The sequence below is a fragment of the Ochotona curzoniae genome, unplaced genomic scaffold, assembly GCF_017591425.1.
Source record: "Ochotona curzoniae isolate NIBS_2020 unplaced genomic scaffold, NIBS_Ocur_1.0 scaffold_2683, whole genome shotgun sequence".
NCBI classification, from domain to species: Eukaryota; Metazoa; Chordata; class Mammalia; order Lagomorpha; family Ochotonidae; genus Ochotona; species Ochotona curzoniae.
The window spans coordinates 5,726,106-5,747,062 of record NW_024467100.1 but is presented as its reverse complement, the minus strand read 5'-3'; the positions used below and the strand labels follow the sequence as shown (position 1 = coordinate 5,747,062).

Below are 20,957 nucleotides of genomic sequence, written 5' to 3'. Positions count from 1 at the left end.
GTTTCAAACGAGTATTGATTTTTAATATCTCTTCGTGTGATTTTCACCATTCATATACCTTCTTCGGGGAAGCAGCTTTCCAAATTGTCCTCATTTGGAGGTGGGGACGGAGAACATGAAGATAATTTTCATTAAAATAGTTGGCCCTTATTCCTAACCGGAGGGGTTTCAGATCTGAGAGCGTGAAGGAAGGACTAGCAATTCTTGCGTCCCAGAACTGGACAGTGATGGCTCCGCGTAACCTTGCTGGATGGCTGTGACGGAGCAGAGTGGCTTGTGATGAGGCTCTGAGCCCACTTTGGGGATTGTTCCTCTGGACCACGGGGCTGACGATACCTTTGCTCACATGGGGAAGCCAGATAATTACTAGGCACACACTGCAGGGTCAACTCTATGGTGAAGGACCCATTGCAGTCCCAGGAAAGGAGATTGGAGCCTGGAGCAGGATGTAATAAAGGGACTGGCCGTTACGGACTTGGCCCTGAACCAGAACTTGGTTCTGGTACCAGTAGGAACCCACGACCACTAACGCTGGTACCACTTTTAGTTCCCACTGTGTCAGGAAAGCCTTCCGGATCAGGGGAAAGAAAGGACACCGAAGGGGCAGAGCGACAGGTACCCAGGGGAGGCTTCTCACTGATCTCAGAGATGAAGTGACTTATGGTCGCCGCCACCTCCCGCTGCTGATCAATGTCGCACGTACTGGTCAAGGGCGCCGTCAGCCCCGTGTGCACCTGTCCAGTTCCAAGATTTTCCGAACCCGGGGGCCTAGGATCTCATGCAATCTTGGTGGAATTCTAACAGTATTCCTCTAAAAAGTGGAGGTGGGGGGAGGTGCGGGAACGAAGGAAGAAAATTAAAAAGCAGGAGTCACTGTTTCCGCCCGGTTTCGAACCGGGGACCTTTCGCGTGTGAGGCGAACGTGATAACCACTACACTACGGAAACTAGCTGTTGCTTGGGCCTTGATAAGCAGCTCTTGAAGTGTAGTGCTTTGTCACTGTGTCCCTGGTCACGAAGGTCCCCGTTGGGTTCGCCACAGCCCCAGATTGCCCCTCGCGCTGGGAAGCCGTCCGCCAGCAGCGGTCGGCCGGGGCTGCAGCGTTCACACTGGGCGGATCCAATGGCTCCCCTGCCTTCCGACAGGGATCCGAGGCCTGCGCTCCAGACTTCCGTAAAGTCCGTAGTGAAATGTTCGGGCTCCTCCTGTTCCCTAAGGAACGCTTGGCGGGCGCGTGGGCCGCCCTGGGCTCCGGCCACTCGGGCGCCGCGGCCAGTGCACACCAGGGAGCAGGACCTCGGGAAGGACCTCGGTGAGAGACGCCGCCGTGAGCGAGACCGGCGCAGATTTACACAGAGTAAAAACACCAGTCCACCTGTCGTCTGGGTAGCATCCACTTTCTCGCGTTTAGTTTTCGTAACCCCGCTCCCAGGAAAGCATGGAAGCCCGTTTTTATTTTTATAGGGGATACAAATTCTATCCAAACTTTCACATTGTGCAATTCCAGTTTCAAATACTGACCAAGTGCTAACTATCATTCATTTTTTTTTTATGCCTCATCCTGACCTTACTTGATCAGGCTTCTCTCTTATGGGGATAGGGAGGGATAAGCAGGGCTTCACGGACACTTGGAAGGGCAGGTGTGGCAAGTATTTGGAATGAGCAGACGGCCTGACTGTGGCAGTTTCCCAGGAAATGCAGTCTGTCTGCTCAACAGGTCCTACACTGCCCTGATAAGGGATGCGTGTTCTGCATTTTAGCTCATGTTCAGACATGGAGGCAGGTCCAACTTCAAAGGCCTGCTCATTCCAAATGCGTGCCCAACCTCTGTGGAGTCGGGGGTGCAAGGCTGGGTGGCAGGGACTTACTCTTGACAACAGTAGCGATAAGGGAGTTTCTTAACTGTTAGCATAACCGCTATATTTGGCTTCTGTAATCATTGCTTGACTTTGCTGCACAAAGAACGGGACTGATGCCACGATGGGCCTAAGATCGGGGAGTAGGCTTAAGTCTCACTTCACTTCGAAGTTTCGTTTTCCTCAGAGTGATGGAGTTGACAGGAGGCAACGACCTTGGGGATGGGCCAATCAGGAACATGCGCACATCCGCAAGCGGCATGTGGTCTGAACTGGTACAGGTTGCACGGGAATGTGGCCTACACCGGTGGGAGCATACGTCACCACGATAAGGACTGCACAGCTTGCTAGGGACGTGTTGCACGTGACTAAGAGGGGATAGAAACAGTTCGTAAGAGACAAGCGGGGTCCTTGTCAAGACCCCACTGCAATGGATGAGACGTGGACCCTAGCTCGAGCTAGCAATAACGTTTCTTTGCTTTTACATTGTTGCATGTGGAACCTGTCTGTTCCTGGTTCCGGGATCTTTTCGATCTAACACCTCCCCTACCAGGCCCTGCTTTATCCCTCCCTATCAAAGAAATGTTTGTTTCCATTAACTGTAGAGACTCGTACAGATTCTGAAACCGGAACATTCCCCATCTGGGAGATAGTCTTTTTGAAGAGTCTTTCTTCACTGAAGCCCGGGTTTGCTTTTGCTTGGCAATGTGATCCCTGTGCCCTAGTTCATGGCTCTCACAGGTGTTTGGATTTGGGCCCTCACTGGAATCACCGACAATGCTGAATTCAACTGTTTTTATTTCACCGTATGATCACACCTTCGGTCATCACTTTCTTGCCCTGCTAATCCTCGCATGGCCCCCATTTCCATCACAAGTAGAGGAGGCTAACAGAGAAAAGTACTAGAAGATAGGGCATGATAGATTCTCTGGTCCTTTGTGGTTTTTGGGATGCTTGCTTGCTTTTTGCCCAGGGAAGAAGCTCTGTTCTGTTCTGGGGCTGTAAGATCAGCTTGCTGCCACCTCGGAAGCCCCGTGCTCACCTTACGTTCACCGTGAGTCAAAAGTCCCACTGCAGACTGACCAGGCAGCACAAATACTAGATACAAATGGGTGACAAGGAGAGGGCATAAGAATATTGCATCTCTGACCATGCCAAAGGCTCTATTGTTTTATATGAATGCACTATCTACATTCCTGCTAGGGGACTGGGAAGGTCCTCTATCCTTACCAACGCTGTCTGACTATGGATTTATTACGGACACCTTGGTGTGTATGAAGGAATTATTTTGTGGAATTAACTTTCACTTCCCTAATGGATAATGATAACATGGCACTTTCTTTCTTACATTAAAAAAAAAAAAAGATTTATTGCTGAAATTTTGAAGGCAAATTACAGAGAGAGAGACAGACTGAGAAACATCTTTCACTTGCCGGTTCACTTCCCAAAAAGATGCAACAGCCAGGCTGAAACCAGGAACTTCTGGGTCTCCCCTGTGGAAGCACTTGGGTTATCTTGTGTTGCTTTCTTAGTAACATTAGCAGGGATCTGGATCAAAAGTGGAGCAGCCAGGACTCCAAAGTCACTCCTCATGTGGGATGCTGGCATAGCAGGCAGGGGCTTTACTCACTGTGCCACAACACCAGCCCCTTTATTCTCTTTCTCCTAATTTATTTAGTTTGACTTTAAAAAGAAATTCTTTTTTTTTTTACTCTTAAAAATTGTTTTTAATATTATTTGCATAGTTTGACAGGGATACATATCCCTAGGGGGGCTCTGATTAGGGTAGGGACGATTGATGTAAGATCACAGATTCATATAGGGCACGTTCGGGGATGGAGTCTGTCAGAGGAGAGAGGTGAGAGAGGGGAAGTTATTTTCCTTTCCATTCTGTGGGCAGGGAAAACCACTCTTATTCTGGTGTTTTGCAAAACTGAGAACCCATCTCTAAAAATGGGTTGCTTTATCTGAATGTGACCTAGAAAACGGATTACTAATCTCTCACATGGGGCAACAGTCCTGGGCTCCTGTGGCTTTCCTCTGGGACTCCCCTTACTTCAGGATGGCCTGGGATAGATTTTAAAACCACCCAGCCTTTGCTACTTAGAACCGAGAAAAACAACACATTCCCTGACCGGGAATCGAACCCGGGCCGCGGCGGTGAAAGCGCCGAATCCTAGCCACTAGACCACCAGGGAGCGACAAGTAGCTGCTTTGGGCCAAACCTTCTGGAGAAGGTAACAGGAGTGATCCCAGTGCATCTTAGAAACGTTTATGCCTACCCGCAGAATACTTGAATCCGTGTGAATGGTGTTGGGTGTAGTGACTGCGAAAAAGTTCGGGGTGTCAGGAAGCGTTAGTAGTAGGAAAGTTAAAAGAAACATCGTGTCCAGCTGCAATGAGTAGCTGGATAGATCACAATACAGTGGTGTATTTTGTAACTTGTCCGAAGTTACAAAATACACCACTCTAGTACATTGATTTCTTGAAAACTAGCAGGCACACACACACACAAAAATCCACTGAGCTCCCTGCTGTTTCTTTATAGCAGGAGCTGAGGTACTGGTGTGAAAGATCAGGCATCCAGTACAGACCTTGTTACAACGATGTTATTTTCAAATATTTAAATACCTATCATCTTATTTTGGAAGGCAGATTTGAATGGGGAGAAACAGAAGGATAAAGACGGAAATCTCCCATTGGGTGGACCACTGCCTTAAATGCCGATGATTTTCGAACCTGGACCACTTTGATCCCAGGAGCCTAGAACTCAGTTCAAGTCTCCCACATGTGTCGCCGGGACCTTTCTAACTCCAATCCAGCTTAGAAGTTAGTGCTAACTGCTTCTTTGTGTCTTTTATTTCTGTATGAAAGCTTGTGTACCACTTAAAAATTGTATGAAAGAACTCTGTGTATTCTTCTCTTACTAACCTCTTTTACATGTGTTTCATTCTCAGGTTCAGACAAGATCCTATAGGGTTAGAGATGGAGTTTTGCTGTCCTTACAAGCCTTTCAAATGGTGCAGATGTCTTTGGGTTTCTCTAGCTGTGTAGTATCTGTTGTGAGAACTGAGTGAGGAAAAGACTACAGCTGTTTTTTGCAGTTCCAATGCCACCTGCAAGGCCCACTGGAAAGACGCACAATGGATTCTCGCTTTGGGGAAGACAAGTACACGTGTCCCAGTGGCCTCCCCCTCCGCCCCTGAGACAGCTAGATGTGCAGTAGCAGGTGTCGGGAGATAGCACAGGGTGTCCTCATTGATGAGGATGCAGAATTCCCTGGGTGGACTTGAACCATCCACTTCCCAGGAAACAGTCAAACATGCTGATTGCATCAGAGAGCCAGCCCACATGACTAATCCTTACAGATCATATTTGTAGGATTTTACTGAAACTAGCATTCTTGCTGTAGGGATTTGCTTCTCCTCACCCTGAAATTGAAGCTCTACATGTGACTTGCATAATTCTAAAACCCAGAATTTCAAACCACCCACACTGCATGACTTGGCAAGTCTGTGCTTGCTTTCGTTCCAATTCCTTAGTGATGGAAAATGGCTGCCTCTTCCTCTCAAAATCGAGATTTAGAGTAAAACCAAGTTCACCGCTGACTTGAAGAAATGGAAAATGGTGTGAGAGTGGAGTGGCATGAGTGAGAGTGAGGGAAATAACTGCTGGTAGGAATTTGGGATCCTTGCGTGCTGGGCCAGGCTTCATGTCTTTACTCTGGCACATTCTTGGGTGCTCACATTTTTATGTCTGCATTGTAAATGCGAATTGGCAATGACTTCCTAAAATAGGTAAGTTAAGTAGGACAATGAGCTGGGAAACTTTCCCTTATTAGGAACCTACAGATTAGAGAAGGAAGAATGCTAAATATCCCTTGGAAGGCAGAACAACATCCAAGGATCCAAGAAACAGAGCTGGTTGGATTTACCAGTCCTCAATCTGTCTTCCCCCACTTCCCACAGTCATTCAAAAATAACCTGAATGGACAGTGACCCTCCACCAGAAAACCACAGCCCTATCTCTAGTTCTATTATAGTCAGAGCTACACTGAAACACCAAACTGTTTACCTGCCAATCATTTTTAATCAATAAAATCCATGTTATTATTTTTTAAAGATTTATTTATCGGAAAGTCAGATATACAGAGAGGAAGATCTTCCATCCGATGATCCACTCCGAGTGCAGTGGCCAATGCTATGCTATACTATGCTTTGTTATGTGGTATCCCACATGGGTGCAGGGTCCCAAGGTCCCGGTCCGTCCTCGACTGCTTTCCCAGGCCACAAGCAGGGACCTGGATGGGAAGTGGAGCTGCCGGGATTAAACCGGTGCCCATATGGGATCCTGGCGTGTTCAAGGCACTAAGCCACTAAGCCACGCCACTGGGCCCCTAAAATCCATGTTATTAATGAACGTAATCTCCTCTTGTCCTTTGATTTTCTCCAAGTAGTTAACCCTTCAAGGTTCCCTAAAGTTTGGACCATTTTACTAATACCTCCTATGAGTCATTCAAAGGCTCCTGACCATCAAGGATACTAACTTAGCAAGATAAAACAGGACAGTACATAAAATATGATTAGTCTTTCAAGATAGCCACACTTTGTTGACCCTATTTCCAAGACTAGATCTTTATAAGACAAGAAATAATAGGAAGTCACTCCCTGACCTGGTGGTCAAGCACAGCAGCTGGAAGACTCCAGCATCTCTGGCAGACTTACTGGTGAAGTTTGCTGTAAGTGCAGATTCAAAAAGCCATTATGAAAATCCTGGTACCACCAAATTGGGAGATTCCTCTTCATCCTCTCCAACCCCCTTAATCTTCTTTCCAGAGAAAGCCTTGGATTCAAAGTAAAGTTCATTACTGGCTTCATCATGACCAGTTTACTACAAGAAAATAGACAGAAAGCGTAGCTGCAGGACCTTCACAGGGCATTATCGTCTGGTAAGGGGAACTGAGCACTACGGACTCCACCACCCGAATGGCAGGGAACCACACACTAAGGCACCACGCTCAGCTCAAAAGAGCAGGGAGAAAGACCACAGCAGTGATAAACACCAGTGTGCACTGCCTGTTATTGTCAATGCAAGGATCACCCCAGGGGGAGAAAGAATGCATGATGCCAAGAAAAGGACAAGTGAGCTTGGTGAATAGCTGCTACACTCTCTTCATTTTATTTTGTCATACTAATACTTTTTATGGGCATTTTTGATTAACAGACAGTGTTTGTACTTTCCAACACACCTTGTTGTACCCAATGTGAATGAATGGAATAAGGCAATTACATTTGCACTTCCTTGTCTGTGTGTGGAAGCCTGCCAGCTCCCTCTTGCAGGCCTGTGTGCTGTACGCATGCAGCACTGTGGCCACACACTCCCCACTCTGCAGTGGAACATTAGAACGTATTACTTCTATCTAATTACGTCCCACTTCCCTTCTCATCCTCTAGTAATCACTAGTTTATGTTCAGACACACTTTCAATAAAATTGGCCACAAATGAGAGAATTTTGTGGCACGTGCTTTTGCGTCTGACTTATTTCACTTAACAGAATAATCTCCATTTCCAACTATCTTGATGCAAATGCCAGGATTTCATTTTTTAAAAAAAGATTTATTTATTTTATTGGAAAGTCAGATTGACAGAGAGAAGGAGATACAGAGAGAAAGATCTTTCATCTGCTGGTTCACTCCTCAAGTGGCCACAACAGCCAGAGCTGAGCTGATCCAAAGCTAGGAGCCTGGAGCTTCTTCTGGGTCTCCCATGTGGGTGCAGGGTCCCAAGTTATTGGACCATCCCCCACTGCTTTCCCAGATCACAAGCAGGGAGCTGGAAAGGAAGTAGAGCAGCCAGTGGGCACGCCAGTGCCCACAGGGGATCTTGGCATATGCAAGGCAAGGACTCTAGCCATTAGGCTACTGCACTGGGCCTGATGTTTTTTATGACTACATAATATTCTCTTATGTATATGTACCATTTACTCACTTTACTCACTTATTGATGGACATCTAGGTGAATTCCAGATGTTGGCTACTGATGCAGTAAGCTTGGGAATATAGGTTTCTCCTCATAGGCTGAAGTAATTTCTTTAGGAAAATAACAAGAGGAGAGAAAGCTGGTCCACATGGCAGATCTACTTTTTAATTTTGGAGAAACCTCCTTAGTGCTTGCCATTTCAACTGTATTAATTTGCACTTTCACAGGTTTTTTAATGTTTATTTATCTTTATTGGGAAGACAGAGAGAAGGAGCGACAGAGAAAGAAAGTAAATGAGTGAAAGAGAGAATCTTCCATTGACTGATTCACTCCTCAAATGACAGTAACAGCCAGAGCTTAACCGACCTGATTCAGGAGCAAGGAGCTTCTTCTGGGTCTTCCCTGTGGTTGCAGAGATCCAAGGGGTTGAGCCATCCTCTGTTGTCTTCCCAATACTAAAGCAGAGATGGATCAGAAATAGAGCAGCTACTGGGGAATGAGGTGCTGCAAGATGAAGGATTAGCTCATTGAGTCACTGCATGGGCTCTGGTTTTTAATTGCTGCCACAACGCTAGTGATTTCTGATCAGCCTTTCCAAGTAATATTTCCCTGTCTGTTTCCACTGCCAGACATCTGGGTTCAAACGACCTTACCTGTGGCCTGCACTCTCTTCCGTGTGCACCTTGTTTTTACCTGCTCCCATGCCCCCAAATTGGCAATGATATGGGTAACCACATTGACAAGTTGTCCCATGTCCAGAGGGCCAACCAGAGCAGAGGGTGCAGACTGAATTCAAGATCCTGCATCCCTGCAGTGAGAATGTCTCCATCTGGCTGGTGAGGCGTGGCATCCAGCACTTCACATGCCCAGCTCTTGCAACACTTTCTGTAGTTCAGCAGATGACTGCCACCTCCTGATGGCTCCAGGAAAGTTCCAGAATCAGGCCATACCACACAGGCTTCTGCTATAATCCAGTCTAGAAAGGAGTGATTTCCTGCTGTATGACTGTGGTCTGGGTACAGAGTCAGGGACTCCAATTTTTCCATTTGTAGTCCCAACAGCAAAAGCCTGTCCATGCCTACATCCCATAACTGGGGCAGCAGGTGAGTGCACAGGTGGAACTTTCAGGTGCTCCACCGCTTGAGGGGGTTCTGCAAGCTGCCCTGAGAAATCCTCTGTTAGTCTCAATCATTCAGGTGCTCCCTGAACCAGCCTGGAGCAGGACCAGAGGCTCAGCGCTGCCCTTGACGTTGGAGGATTCAGCCACTGAAACCCCAGGATCAACTGGGGGGAGTCAAGACTCTGGGTGGAACTCAGAGGGCTGAGACTTCAGTTTCCAGGGTGCCAATGGTGTCTTCCGGAGCCTTCCACCACGCACACTGCAAGTCCTGCTCTCTGGTATCTGCAAATCACCTGGTTTCTTTTGCTAGGCAGTGAGACTTCCAACCCGCCCCCACCCACCATGCAGCCCCTGCCTCCACCCAAGCGCCTTTCTTTTCTGCCGTGTCTCCCAACGTATGCAGTGGGTGAGTCCTCTGCTGTGGCCCACCAGGTACACAAAGCTGTAACCCCAGAACACCCCATGCTGACAGCTGGCCACCCCAGGTTCCTGCCTTCGGGGGCGGGGGTTGGGGTGGGGACTCCACCCTGGCCCAAGGCAAGTGCTGGGGAGACATCAAGTGAGCACCTGAGCTCAGCTTTCAGAAGCCAAAGAATACGTGGGGAGCCGCCGTTGGCAGAGTCATGCTGCTTTATGTTCCTGGCTGCAGGAAGCAAACAAAAGGCACTCTTGTTCAGCTATGCCTACTGAATCTTTTTTTTACTTAAGGATTTACTTATTTATTTGAAAGGTAGAATTACAAAGAAAGGAGAAGAGACAGAGCGGGACGGAGACAGAGAGATCTTCCATCTGCTGGTTCTCTCCCCAAATGGGCACAGCCATTCCCAGCTCAGCAGTTTCTCCTGAGTCTCCCACATGCGTGCAGATGTCCAGGAGCTTGGGATATCCTCTATTGTTTCATTCCCAGGCACATTAGCGGGAGCGGGACGGGAAGTGGAGTAGCTGGGGTTAGACTGGTGCCCACAGGGGATGCTGGGCGCTAGTTTTACCTACTATGGCACAGCATCCCGCCTCTGCCCCTTGCATCCCCTGCGGCAGGCATCCTGCATATACTACAGGTAATAATGGCACGGCTGTTGGACTTCCAGGGGATCCACAGACCCGATCTCAAGCCGTCTTGCTGCTCCTGGGCCGTGTGTTCACGGCCCGCAGGCACGTGTCCTCCTTCATCTGGCCCACTGAAGCCGGGCAGGAGACAGACCACACGCCCAGGATCCTTCAGTCACCCGCTTCTCCTCAGACTCCCGCCTGTGGGTCTCACGGAGGTCGCGCCCACAGCCACTGGAAGAGGGAGCCGGTTTGGCGCCCGCGAGGGACCCGGCTCTGTAGACTCGGTGTAGACTCGGTGGCGAGACTCGGTGCCGGCCACAGCTGCGGTTTGGCGACGCCACAGGACATAGTCTGGGGGGGCTGCAGGCTCGGCTTGTTAGAATTATACTAGAACACTTCACGAGCCTTGTCTCTCCCGGATGTCAGGATGGCCGAGCGGTCTAAGGCGCTGCGTTCAGGTCGCAGTCTCCCCTGGAGGCGTGGGTTCGAATCCCACTCCTGACATGTCCAAATTTTGGCTACCAGACCATGACTTTCAGCGAATTTTTTCCCTTTCTCCAGTCTTCTCTTTGTAAACTCAACTGAGTGACGATCCTCCCCCTCCCAACATCTCCCCAGTAGGCCCAACCACTCCAGCCAGAGTCCCATCACTGTGTGTGGACCCGCTAGTACCCGCAGCTGCGCCACAACCAGTCGCTCTGACAATAGCCCTTCTCTGCACCGCCCACCGTCCTGCTCCTCGCTCTTCTCCTGCCCCCTCGATGAGCACCCCGCCCTGCTACCCCGGGGCCACCTGGCTCCTTGCCTTCGGAGTCTCTCCCTGCGCCACCCGACGCGTTTCCTCCGGGCAGCGCAAACATGCTGGGTAATGGTCAGCTGAGTCCCTACGTGCTCATCACCCAGCCGCGAACCTTTGGTCTTCCGCAAGGACCAGCAAAATTTCTATAACTCACCGCATCCCAACTCGCCAGAGGGTTGCCTGGAGTGGGCGCAGCAAGCACAACCGCCCCCTTCCTCGCGCTCCTCTCAGCTGTCCTCAACAGCAGACTCAGGTCCTGTATGGCCGGCTGAAGGGCCTCTAGAATCAGCACGAGGGCCCACCGCCAGTCACCTGTTCTGATGGGGACCAGGACACTGGGTTTAGTTTGGCCAGGCTCTTGATAGTCCCCGGCATCCCCAGCCCCTCATCTCAGGCCCCTGGAAGCCAGTGACTGCACACCATGCAATGGCTCCTCTTTCTCTTTTGGGTCTGCCTTGCCCTCATGCCCACTTCTGCAAATTGTTTGCATCCTTCCTGACCCCTAGAGGAGTCTCTGCTTCTGCTCCCCCTTCCATCAGAGCAGGTCTGTGCACCAAAACGGAGCGTCTGGCCACAGCAGACTGCGTGGACCATGTCCTGTCCAGTGTCCAACACTGAGGGGCAGGATTATTCATTGCATGGGTGGTTCAGTGGTAGAATTCTCGCCTGCCACGCGGGAGGCCCGGGTTCGATTCCCGGCCCATGCAGCTTTGTGTTCTCTTTAGACAGTGACCTCTCGTTTTCAGACCTTCCTCATCCTTTACGTTGAGCAGAAAGCCCAGCGTTCTTCCGCACTCAGCAAAACTCCTTTCTCATCTTTTTGTTTCTGCCTCATCTGCAACCATTCAGCCATCAGTGCTGCACTTCAGACCTGTCCGCTCTGCTTATCACTCCACACCTTCACACTGCTGCCTAGCCCACTCGCCTCCCCACACCCTGCTCTTAGAATTATTTCAAACACACTGGTGACTTGGTTCCTCAGGTCTCATTCCAATGGCTGGAATGACTCTTTCCAGCAACTCTGCACTGGACACAGTCAATCACACTGGTCAGACATCCTCCCATGGTCCTGCCAGCCCCCTCCATTCCTGTCCCAGATTCGCTGAGCTCCCAAGTCGGCATCCCCAGTGTCCCACTGAACTGTTGTTTTGTCCATAAAGAACCTTAGGCGGGGCAAGTAGACTGAGCTGTGCACTTGGCTTGCGTAGAGTGGTGAGAATGACAGATTGGGATGGATTGGGAGACCGACAGGGACTTAGACATGTGCTTGGGCTGGGAGAGGGAAACCAGAAAAAGCTTCTAATCCAGTCAAGCAGCCAGCCAGGAACAGTAACCATGTGGATTGGTTGCCGGATAGTGTCCCATGCGTGTGTGCATGAGTGCGCAAAGGCAAGCAGGTACGCTGCTGTCCGTCTCAACGTGCATGCGAGCACAGGAAGAATAGGACCCAGGCAAGGATAAGAGGACTGGAGAAGGGAGAAAAAGGCCTGAAGGTGGTGAGAACAGCGGAAAGGGTGGGGGTGGGAGTGGGAGGGATTGCTGGGAGTGCACGGAAGAAGCTAAGCTGCGTGCCAAAGCAGGCTGCTCTTGGACTTCTCAGATATTCACGATATTTTCTTGCCTTGCCACACTCGCCAGACAAAGCAGGTTTGCTTTCTGCGAGGGTTGCCGTAGCTCTAGAGTGAAAATATTAAGCATTGGCAGGGAATTGAACCCCGGTTGCATTGTGCTTATCAGGAGTGCTATACCGCCCGCTGCAGCTCCTTGCAGCCCTGCGGGATCAGACTCCTGCCAGCAGCTCCAGGCTGCTACAAGGCAAGCAAGGAAAAACCATGCGACGCCCCATCTGCCACCTCCAACGGAATGCCCTGTTCCCCCCGCCAAGAGACCGCATTCCGGTCCTTTCCTCATCTGCCCACGTCCTCCTTCAGGGACCCTTCAACTGCCCTGCTGCTCCAGGGTTGCGCTCTTTGGGACGTGGCATATCCTGAGGCAGGCATTCAAACCTCATCTGGTTCGCCGAAACCCATCACAAAAGAGGGGCCTGATCAAAACACAGTGGGGGCCTACAGGGTCCCCTATTCATCTGATTCCTTTTGGTCTTTAAGCATCTGCGTTTTAGCAGGGTCACGTCAACACCTTCTAGAGCTGAGGAACATTGGGCACCAGAGTGGGGAAAATTGGTCTGATCTCCAGGTTAGGGGCCCTAGAGAAAACTCGGAGTTTGCTCCGGATATGAAACGCAGCCGGTAAAAGCTGAAAACGTAACACTCAAGCACCTCCCCGTCGGGGAATCGAACCCCGGTCTCCCGAGTGACAGGCGGGGATACTCACCACTATACTAACGAGGAAAGTACGTGAAGACTGGGAGGACTAACTCTACTTGAACCGTAACGCACGCAGACGCCGGGCCCTTTCATCCGTCCCTCCTTGGTTCTCATCTGAATCTCGGCCAGGGCTAGCCTCCTCTATCATCCCCAGGTTTCTCATCCACCTCCACAAAACAGACCATCTTCATTCCCACGCAGAACCCGACCCACAGTTACGCATTCAGCATTTCCCCGTGGCATGAAAATAACCAACCCGAGTTTCTCGGAGAGAAGGTAGAAGAGGACGAGCGGGAGGAGCGTCAGAACCGGGACCAAGAGGCCGGCAAAGGAGCTGGAAGCGGTAGGGACACTGCCGAGAGGCGCTGCTGGGACAGACAGCGCCCGGCGGTCTGCAGCCCGCCACCCGAGGGCGCACAGACCCTGGCGAGCACATGCGCTCTCCGGCGTCCCAGCTGGGCAAACAAGCCTCCACCGCCAGCAGAGGTCAGGATGGCCGAGCGGTCTAAGGCGCTGCGTTCAGGTCGCAGTCTCCCCTGGAGGCGTGGGTTCGAATCCCACTCCTGACAAACTGCTTCTTTTTGAAGCTGCATCCGGCAGGCCCACGACACCCTCACTCCTCCCCCACTGCCATTTTTAGAAAAGCCTCATTCCTTGCAGCTGCGACGCGGTCCATCTCCTCTCGCTTCACCCTCACTATACGTCCAATTCCGCGACCGCGGTCCAACTCAAAACCCAGCCCGCAAATCCTGCCCCGCACCCCATCCCACCACAGCGAGGCACCAGCCCGAGGGCCCCGACATGATGTGTGTCCTTGCGGGAAGCCTTCCCGGCTCCCCCCGCCATCTCTCTCAGCTGCTGAACAGCCAGTCACTCTAACAGCATCTTCGCTGGCCAGCCTCTCTCTCCCTGCCTCTGGCCCCTGCTTGCCCCCTTGGGAGGTCGTGGCCCCCGTCCTGCTACCCCGAGGAATCCTGGGCTCCAGCTCCTGGGAGTCTCTCGCTGCCCGCACGCGGTCTCTGCTCTCCACCAGCTGCAGCCGCTGCCCATGGCGCGGAGACTCCCGCCGGCCAGGACCGCACTGGGCAGGGGACAGGGTGCAGCCCAAGCCCTGGCGCCTGTCACTTTTCTTTTTCCTGGGACGACCTGAGCGACACTCGGTGTCCCAGGGCTGCCTGGGCTGTGTAGCTGCGAACCAGCCAGGCGCGCCCAGCCGTTCCGCAGTTCTCAAAGACCCTGACAGCCATGCCCATCAACCCATCAACACCGGGTCTCACCAGACTGGCATCATGTGCCCCTAGTCACCGAGCGCCGGGAGGCAGGGACCCCCGCAGCATGCAGTGAAACTGCTTTTCTCTATCATCTTCCCTTTCTGTCCTGAGCCCTGGACGTGAGGACCTCTCACATGCTGAAATGGAGCCGCTGTCCCTGTGCTGGCCACAGTCCAGATCCAGTGTCTGGTGAGAAAGAATCGTAGCAGGGCATGGGTGGTTCAGTGGTAGAATTCTCGCCTGCCATGCGGGAGGCCCGGGTTCGATTCCCGGCCCATGCAGCTCCATTTTAATCTCACCCTCTCCCCACCCTGATTGCACACTGATCCCCCAGTCCACCTGTACACCTCCACACAGAAATCTAGCCACCCTCTGAGGCTCTCCAGCCACTTTCTATTACACATTCCTTTCCCTGACTCACCTGCTGCTGACACACTTCAGACCTCACTGCTCTGCTGACAGCAAAACTTTGGGTCGCTGGCTCACCTTCCCACACCCCCACTCTCAAAATTATTCCAAGAGCCATCCCCTACAGCTGTCCATACCTCCCCAGGAGGTATTCAAACACTGTCTCCCTTGGGGGCCCAGCTCTGAGCCTTGGGCTGGTTGCTAGGCCAGCTGTAATGGACATCTTCCTCCATCACTGGCAAGGAAGCCAGCACCACACACCCCAGCACAGTGACCAATGCACCTCCTGTGAAGATGGCCAGCCCCACCCCCAGCCCCCAGCCTCACCAGGCCAGCCCCACACCTAACGGTGCCCTCAGAGTCCTACGGGACCTGTTGAGCCTGAACCAAGCCCTTTGCCCATGAGGGACCTTGGCATACACAAGGAGACTGAGCTCCATCGTTCACCCTGGACAGAACTGTCATTGAGTAGGAAGGAGATGGGAGGGATTGAGGGACCCACAGCCACACAGAGAGGGTCTGTGCTCAGAATGACAGGGCACTCTTCCAGTCCCATGGAAGCATGGCTGGAACAGGGAGGGACCTCGTGGATCCGCTCCTCGCCCTTGGGAGCATGTCCTCAGTGAAATCTGAGTGTATCCAACCCACACACAGGCCTTGTCATCCAGGCTGCTGGCTGTGTCCCCACCTGCTCAAAATGAGGCTCCCTTAGCCCCTGGCCAGGTGTATGCACTGCCCCGTGGCCCGTCTCACCAGCCCTCCCAAGTGTGGTAGCAGCAAGGTCTGAAGTGCCCAGAGCAGAGCCAGTCCAGATGTGTATTGGAGGGAGGTCCAATGCCCACATACCCAGGTGTAATAATATCCCAGATGGGGGCTCTGGAAGCTGGCTTTATCCTGAGGTGGAAACCCAGAACTCTTGCTCCCAGGAATAGCAACATCATAAAACCACCAAGGCCCTGCTCGTGGCCCAACCAGCAGGTACAGGCTCCACCTTTCTTGGGTTTGAGGCTTGCCTGGCGCACGCACCTCTGCTGCAGCAGAATTCTAGGACACTGGGTGGCCAGGGGGCGGGGCTAAGGGAAAGGATGTGAGAAGGTGGGCTACAGTGTCAGAACACATGTATGTGCCTTGAGTGGAGTAGGGGAGTGTGACACCAGCTGCAGTGTGTGTGTGCGCACACGTGTGTGTGTATTTGGTGCTGATGGTGGGCTCCTGAGTGAGATGCCTGATTCTATGTACATGTGTGTGCTGATCTGTGTGAGTAGAGGGTGTGCCACTGTCACTGGTGTGTGTGTGTGTGCTTGGAGCCACACTGCTCAGTGTAACTAGGGGTGTGTGAGCTGCCAGGCATGAGGGAAGAAGGGAAACCCTGAGCATCATGGAGGATGTAGAGGAAGCACAGGGTAGGGAGCCCAGTGAGGGGAGGAGCGCAAGCCCGAGGTATGAAGTTGGCAAATAGCAAAATGGAGCAGAGTTGGGCAAGAAAGAACTTTGCTCGTTGGGAATCGAACCCGGGGTGGATCAATGTGAGGACACTGGAGCCTAACCACTAGACCACCAGGGAAGAGTAAGGTTCTCCCTGGCGTAAGGTTCTCCAGTTCCAACCAATGCCTGGTTGCCAACCGAGTGCCCAGCTGTTGCTGCTGCCTTGCCTGGAGCCCTGTCCACACCGATAGGCTTACTCCCCCACACATCCCGCGTCCGCGTCCGCGCAGGAAGGCTACGTTCACACACACTGAGGGAGCGAAGCCTGTTGGGCAATGGGCCAATGACCCCCACCTGTGTCCCACAGAGGAATCGGAGCCGCTCAGGCTGGGCACTTTGTCTTGCCCTGACAGCTACCTCTGTATCGGGAAACGGAACCCCGGCATTCCACGGGATAGGCAGAAACACGCGCCACTGTACTAGAGAACTTCAGCTCAGCCAAGCTTGCATCAATGCATACGATCCTGTGGTCAAGATAGCCGAGTGGTCTAAAGCACAGCATTCAGGTCGCAGTCTCCCCTGGAGGCTCAATGAATTGGTAATCCTACTCCTGGCAAAAGCGCTCCCTGGTTCTGTTCAGCTTGGCAGCGTAACGCTATCTGCTGCCCTAGCGACAACAGGCACCCTGTGCAAACTCCCGTTTCAACGCATCCGTCCCTGACGCAGCCTCATCTTTGCTGCCCATCTGCTGACCTCCTCCTGGAGACAGTGCGACCGTGTGCTAGCCATGCATCCTCCGGCACTGACTTTGCACCATATTCAACACCAAGACACCCTCCCAACCCCATACACCCCGTCATCCCGTCGGTAGGAGAACCCCCGGTGTGGCCACGAAAAGCTCTCCCGGCTTCCCATGTCAGCTCCGGCTCGCCAGGGAACAGCCAGTAGCTCTGAGAGCGGGCCGCATTTGCACCGCCCGCGCTGCAGCTCCGCGCACCCAAGACTTCCCGGGAAGCTCCTACCCAGCACGGCAGTCATTCTCCAGCTGCGCTGGCAGCAACAGCCGCGGCTATCCACACAGGACCTACCATGGGTCCCCTGCTCTCAGCAGGGCCAGTTCTGTCCGGGCTCCTGGCTTCCTCTGCCATCTTATGACCCTCAGGCCTGCGGCCCTAAGTGTAAGCTCCCAGCATGTCGTTCTCTCTCTGTCTTTTCTGACCCAACTGCATACTGCTGGCAACAATCCTGGGCCCTGGGTGCCGATTGTTTGTCCCTTGCTCTGTGGCTGTACTCTGAAATGAAGTCACTGTCCTGCCAAAGTGCTGGCTGTAGTCCGCATCTGTAACAGCTTCCGGGAAACTGACCCATAAATGCATGGGTGGTTCAGTGGTAGAATTCTCGCCTGCCACGCGGGAGGCCCGGGTTCGATTCCCGGCCCATGCAGTTCCTCATCACTTTTACTGGTACAGCTGGAACCCCTTCTTCTCCACCTGCAATTGGTTCAAATCTCAGAACTCCCCATCTAGTTGCCCAGGCTGTTCCCCTCCCATGTACTTTCTCCTCTCTTTTCCTGGTCTCACCTGCCACTGCTTCCATCAAACATGCTGTGCTTCGTACCTCATTGGTCTTATGGCCACTATGCCACACTGCTTTGTTAGTTCACCTCTCCATACAGCATTAACAAAATTATTCTGAAAGCTTGAAATTCCAGATGTTGCACAAGTCAACATCTCCTCACTATGACTGTATTTTACTCCAATATCTACCCTAAGAGGCAGTCCTCATTCCATGGGGGTACCCTGGGAGCCTCCTCTGGCCTTCAGGAAGATAGCTGTGTCGTTCCCCTTTGAGGCTAGACCCAGGACGCCAGGCTACTTGAGAGGACAGTCAGTGCCTCAGACACCTTCCTCCATCCCTGACACATGAGCAGGGTGGTAGCAAAACCCCTGGGATGACCACCAGACTCCCAGTGAGACAGAGCTCTTAGTGCCAGTTGGTCTCTAGCACCTGAGCTGGGTCCATCTGTGTTCTCAAGCCCTCCCCAACTTCATCCTAGATAAGGCTCCTCATCTTCCTGTCGGCTATCTGCTCTCCTCCATGGCCCAGCCCTCCTAAGCCTCCTGGTCAGACCTTTGCCCCTGGGGTAACCATTAGTAGGGCCTGTCCAGCACAGGTCTCTGCTTCCATAAGCTCCACGTTAAACTGATCAAAACCACAGGCACTCTTGGATCCTGGCTCTGTTAAAGGTGGGAACCCAAGAGACCTTGCTTCTAGGATGGCAACTTCAGGGGCACACCAAGGTACAGTCTATGGCCCAAACAGGAGGTGCTGACTACCTAAGAGGAGGAAGAAGTGGAACTCCTGCTGCTGTCTTTTTAAAAAGACTCAAGAATTGCCCAGTTTAAGAATGTAGAAGAAAAAGTGAGACTTCCCTGACCGGGAATCGAACCCGGGCCGCGGCGGTGAGAGCGCCGAATCCTAACCACTAGACCACCAGGGAGCACACACAGTAACACAAACACGTTCCCTGTGCCAGCCAGATCCCGCTGCACAAGGCCCACGGCCGGGACCACAAGCCTGCTGCTGCTGCTGCTGCTGCTCTTACTGCTGCTGCTGCTGCTACTGCTCTTACTGCTCTTACTGCTGCTGCTGCTATTGCTGCTATTGCCGCCGCCGCCTCCAGGGCAAACACACTGCCGCCCCGACGCCGCCCTGGCCTGAGACAGCCGCGTCCACCGCTGGGAAGGCAGCTGCTCACCGCCGCACCAACAACGCCCCCGCCACCAGCAGCCTCTCCACCCCGCCCCGCTCGCCAAGCCTCGGCCCCGACCCGACTGCGCTCCGCCCGCACCTCCCCGCTGCCGCCCAAGGACGCCCGGCGCCGGCCTGCCAGCCCCAGCACAGCTGCACGACCCACGCACACCCGCACGCATCCCGCGTGCCTTCTGCGACGCTGCCTCTGGGCCTGAGAGTGAGACACAGTGCGACCGGGGCAATGGGTCCTCCCTCAAGTGGGTCACTGGAGACTTTCTCCCGAAGGGGTCCGGCAGGAGACGCCGCACCCACAGGCGTTGTCCCACACTAGCTGCCTTCTTATCATTCCCGCCCTGTGTTATGCACCGAGTCCTGTGTTATGCACACAATAGGGGAGGGACACCCGTTCAAGTCGGGTAAAATGTTTCCTGAGCGTCGCGTCCACAGTCTGGACCAGCAGGGACAGTGCCCGCTGGTGTCCTGCGTCTGCAAAGGATGGCCACAAAAAAGATGTGCACACCTCCCCGTCGGGGAATCGAACCCCGGTCTCCCGCGTGACAGGCGGGGATACTCACCACTATACTAACGAGGACGGATGTAGTCCTCCTCCCCCATCACCTCTCTGTGCTCCCCAGCCTCCTCCCTTCCCTCGACGGCAACAGACCGCCGTCTGTCCTAAGCGCCAACCAACACGGCCCCCTGTGCCGCCCACCCCCAACCGTCCCACGGAAAAACACCGTCCACCCCACGCGGAACAGCCACCGCCACCTCCAACAACGAGAGGAGCACGACGACCAGGAGGACGGAGACGAGGAGCACGGAGAGAGGCCTGGGCGCGGGGCTGCGCACAGCCCTCGGGAGAAGTGCGGCGTGGACGGCCGCAGCTGGCGGCAGGTGCCTCCCGGGCGTCCACACCGCAGGGCGGCCGTCCGCGTCCCGGGCAGCGGGGCGCTCGCTGACCGTCTGTGGACGGGGCGCCCAGCTCTGCGAGGGCCCTCTAAGGCGCTGCATTCAAGCGTCAGTCTCCCCTGGATGGTGCCGCGGTCCCGCCGGGAGTGGCGTCTCAGTCTCCCCTGGATGGAACGGTGTTCTCGCCGGAGTGGCGTTGCAGTCCCGCCGGGAGCCGCGCTGCAGTGTCCTCCTGGAATTGCGTCGCGCAGTGTCCTCCTGGAATTGCGTCGCGGTCTCCCCCGCCCCTGAGTGGCGTCGCAGTGACCCCTGTGCGCGGTGCGCGTCGCAGATCCCCTAGGAACGGCTTGCAGTCCCCTCAGGAGTGGAATTGCTCGTCGCAGTCTTCCGTGGATGAGTGTTTTCGCAATCGTCCCTGGAGCTGAGTTGCGGGCTCACCCGCAGTGCAGTGGCATTGCAGGACCCCCGAGAGTGGTGGCTTCATCCTCGCCGGCTCCGGCGCACACACCCTGTTCCTGCCAGGCACAGCTCGGGCCGCCTCTCCCTCTGTCGGCTTCACAGGTCGGGAGCCCTCGGACCTCACCGCTCCGCGCCCACCTTGCTGCTCGGCTCTCGACCTTCGCCCTCCTGCCTCTCCCCGCACACTGAACACCGCGACCACCCTCCACCTTTCAACACAGTCCCCTCCGCCCCGCCATCCCACCCTTCCACAGCGAGGCACCCTCTGGGGAGCTCCGATCCCGTGTGTGGCATGCACGAAGCCCTCATGGCTTCCCGGCCAGCTCCACCACACGCCAGGGAAGAGTCACTCTGAGGGACACCCAAATAGAATCGCTGTCCGCAAGGGCGAGCTATCAGGGTCTTTTATGACCTTTGGGGGAGCGTGATTGTTGTCTGCTAATGGGTGGTTCGGTGGTAGAGTTTTTTTTGCTTGCCACCTGGGAGATCCAGATTTGATTCCCAGCCCACGCAGTTCTTGGTAAACTTTTGGTCTCTCACCTATCTTTTTTCTTTTTAAAACAATCATTACATAGTTAATTAGGGCAAAAAGGTTCAAGG

At 53.5% G+C, this 20,957-nt stretch overlaps 10 non-coding genes across 10 annotated transcripts; 5 read left to right on the top strand and 5 right to left on the bottom strand.

The window, feature by feature from the left end:
• Positions 1–874: 874 nt before the first annotated feature.
• Positions 875–947, bottom strand: TRNAV-CAC. The gene has a single exon. It is a non-coding gene; the product is annotated as a tRNA-Val (tRNA).
• Positions 948–3,982: 3,035 nt separating this feature from the next.
• Positions 3,983–4,054, bottom strand: TRNAE-UUC. Its single transcript has one exon. It is a non-coding gene; the product is annotated as a tRNA-Glu (tRNA).
• Positions 4,055–10,426: 6,372 nt separating this feature from the next.
• Positions 10,427–10,509, top strand: TRNAL-CAG. Its single transcript has one exon. It is a non-coding gene; the product is annotated as a tRNA-Leu (tRNA).
• A 931-nt stretch (positions 10,510–11,440) lies between these two features.
• TRNAG-GCC lies at positions 11,441–11,511 on the top strand. The gene has a single exon. It is a non-coding gene; the product is annotated as a tRNA-Gly (tRNA).
• A 1,572-nt stretch (positions 11,512–13,083) lies between these two features.
• Positions 13,084–13,155, bottom strand: TRNAD-GUC. Its single transcript has one exon. It is a non-coding gene; the product is annotated as a tRNA-Asp (tRNA).
• A 462-nt stretch (positions 13,156–13,617) lies between these two features.
• On the top strand, positions 13,618–13,700 carry TRNAL-CAG. The gene has a single exon. It is a non-coding gene; the product is annotated as a tRNA-Leu (tRNA).
• A 912-nt stretch (positions 13,701–14,612) lies between these two features.
• Positions 14,613–14,683, top strand: TRNAG-GCC. Its single transcript has one exon. It is a non-coding gene; the product is annotated as a tRNA-Gly (tRNA).
• Positions 14,684–17,607: 2,924 nt separating this feature from the next.
• On the top strand, positions 17,608–17,678 carry TRNAG-GCC. The gene has a single exon. It is a non-coding gene; the product is annotated as a tRNA-Gly (tRNA).
• A 985-nt stretch (positions 17,679–18,663) lies between these two features.
• TRNAE-CUC lies at positions 18,664–18,735 on the bottom strand. Its single transcript has one exon. It is a non-coding gene; the product is annotated as a tRNA-Glu (tRNA).
• A 774-nt stretch (positions 18,736–19,509) lies between these two features.
• On the bottom strand, positions 19,510–19,581 carry TRNAD-GUC. Its single transcript has one exon. It is a non-coding gene; the product is annotated as a tRNA-Asp (tRNA).
• Between the last annotated feature and the right edge of the window lie 1,376 nt (positions 19,582–20,957).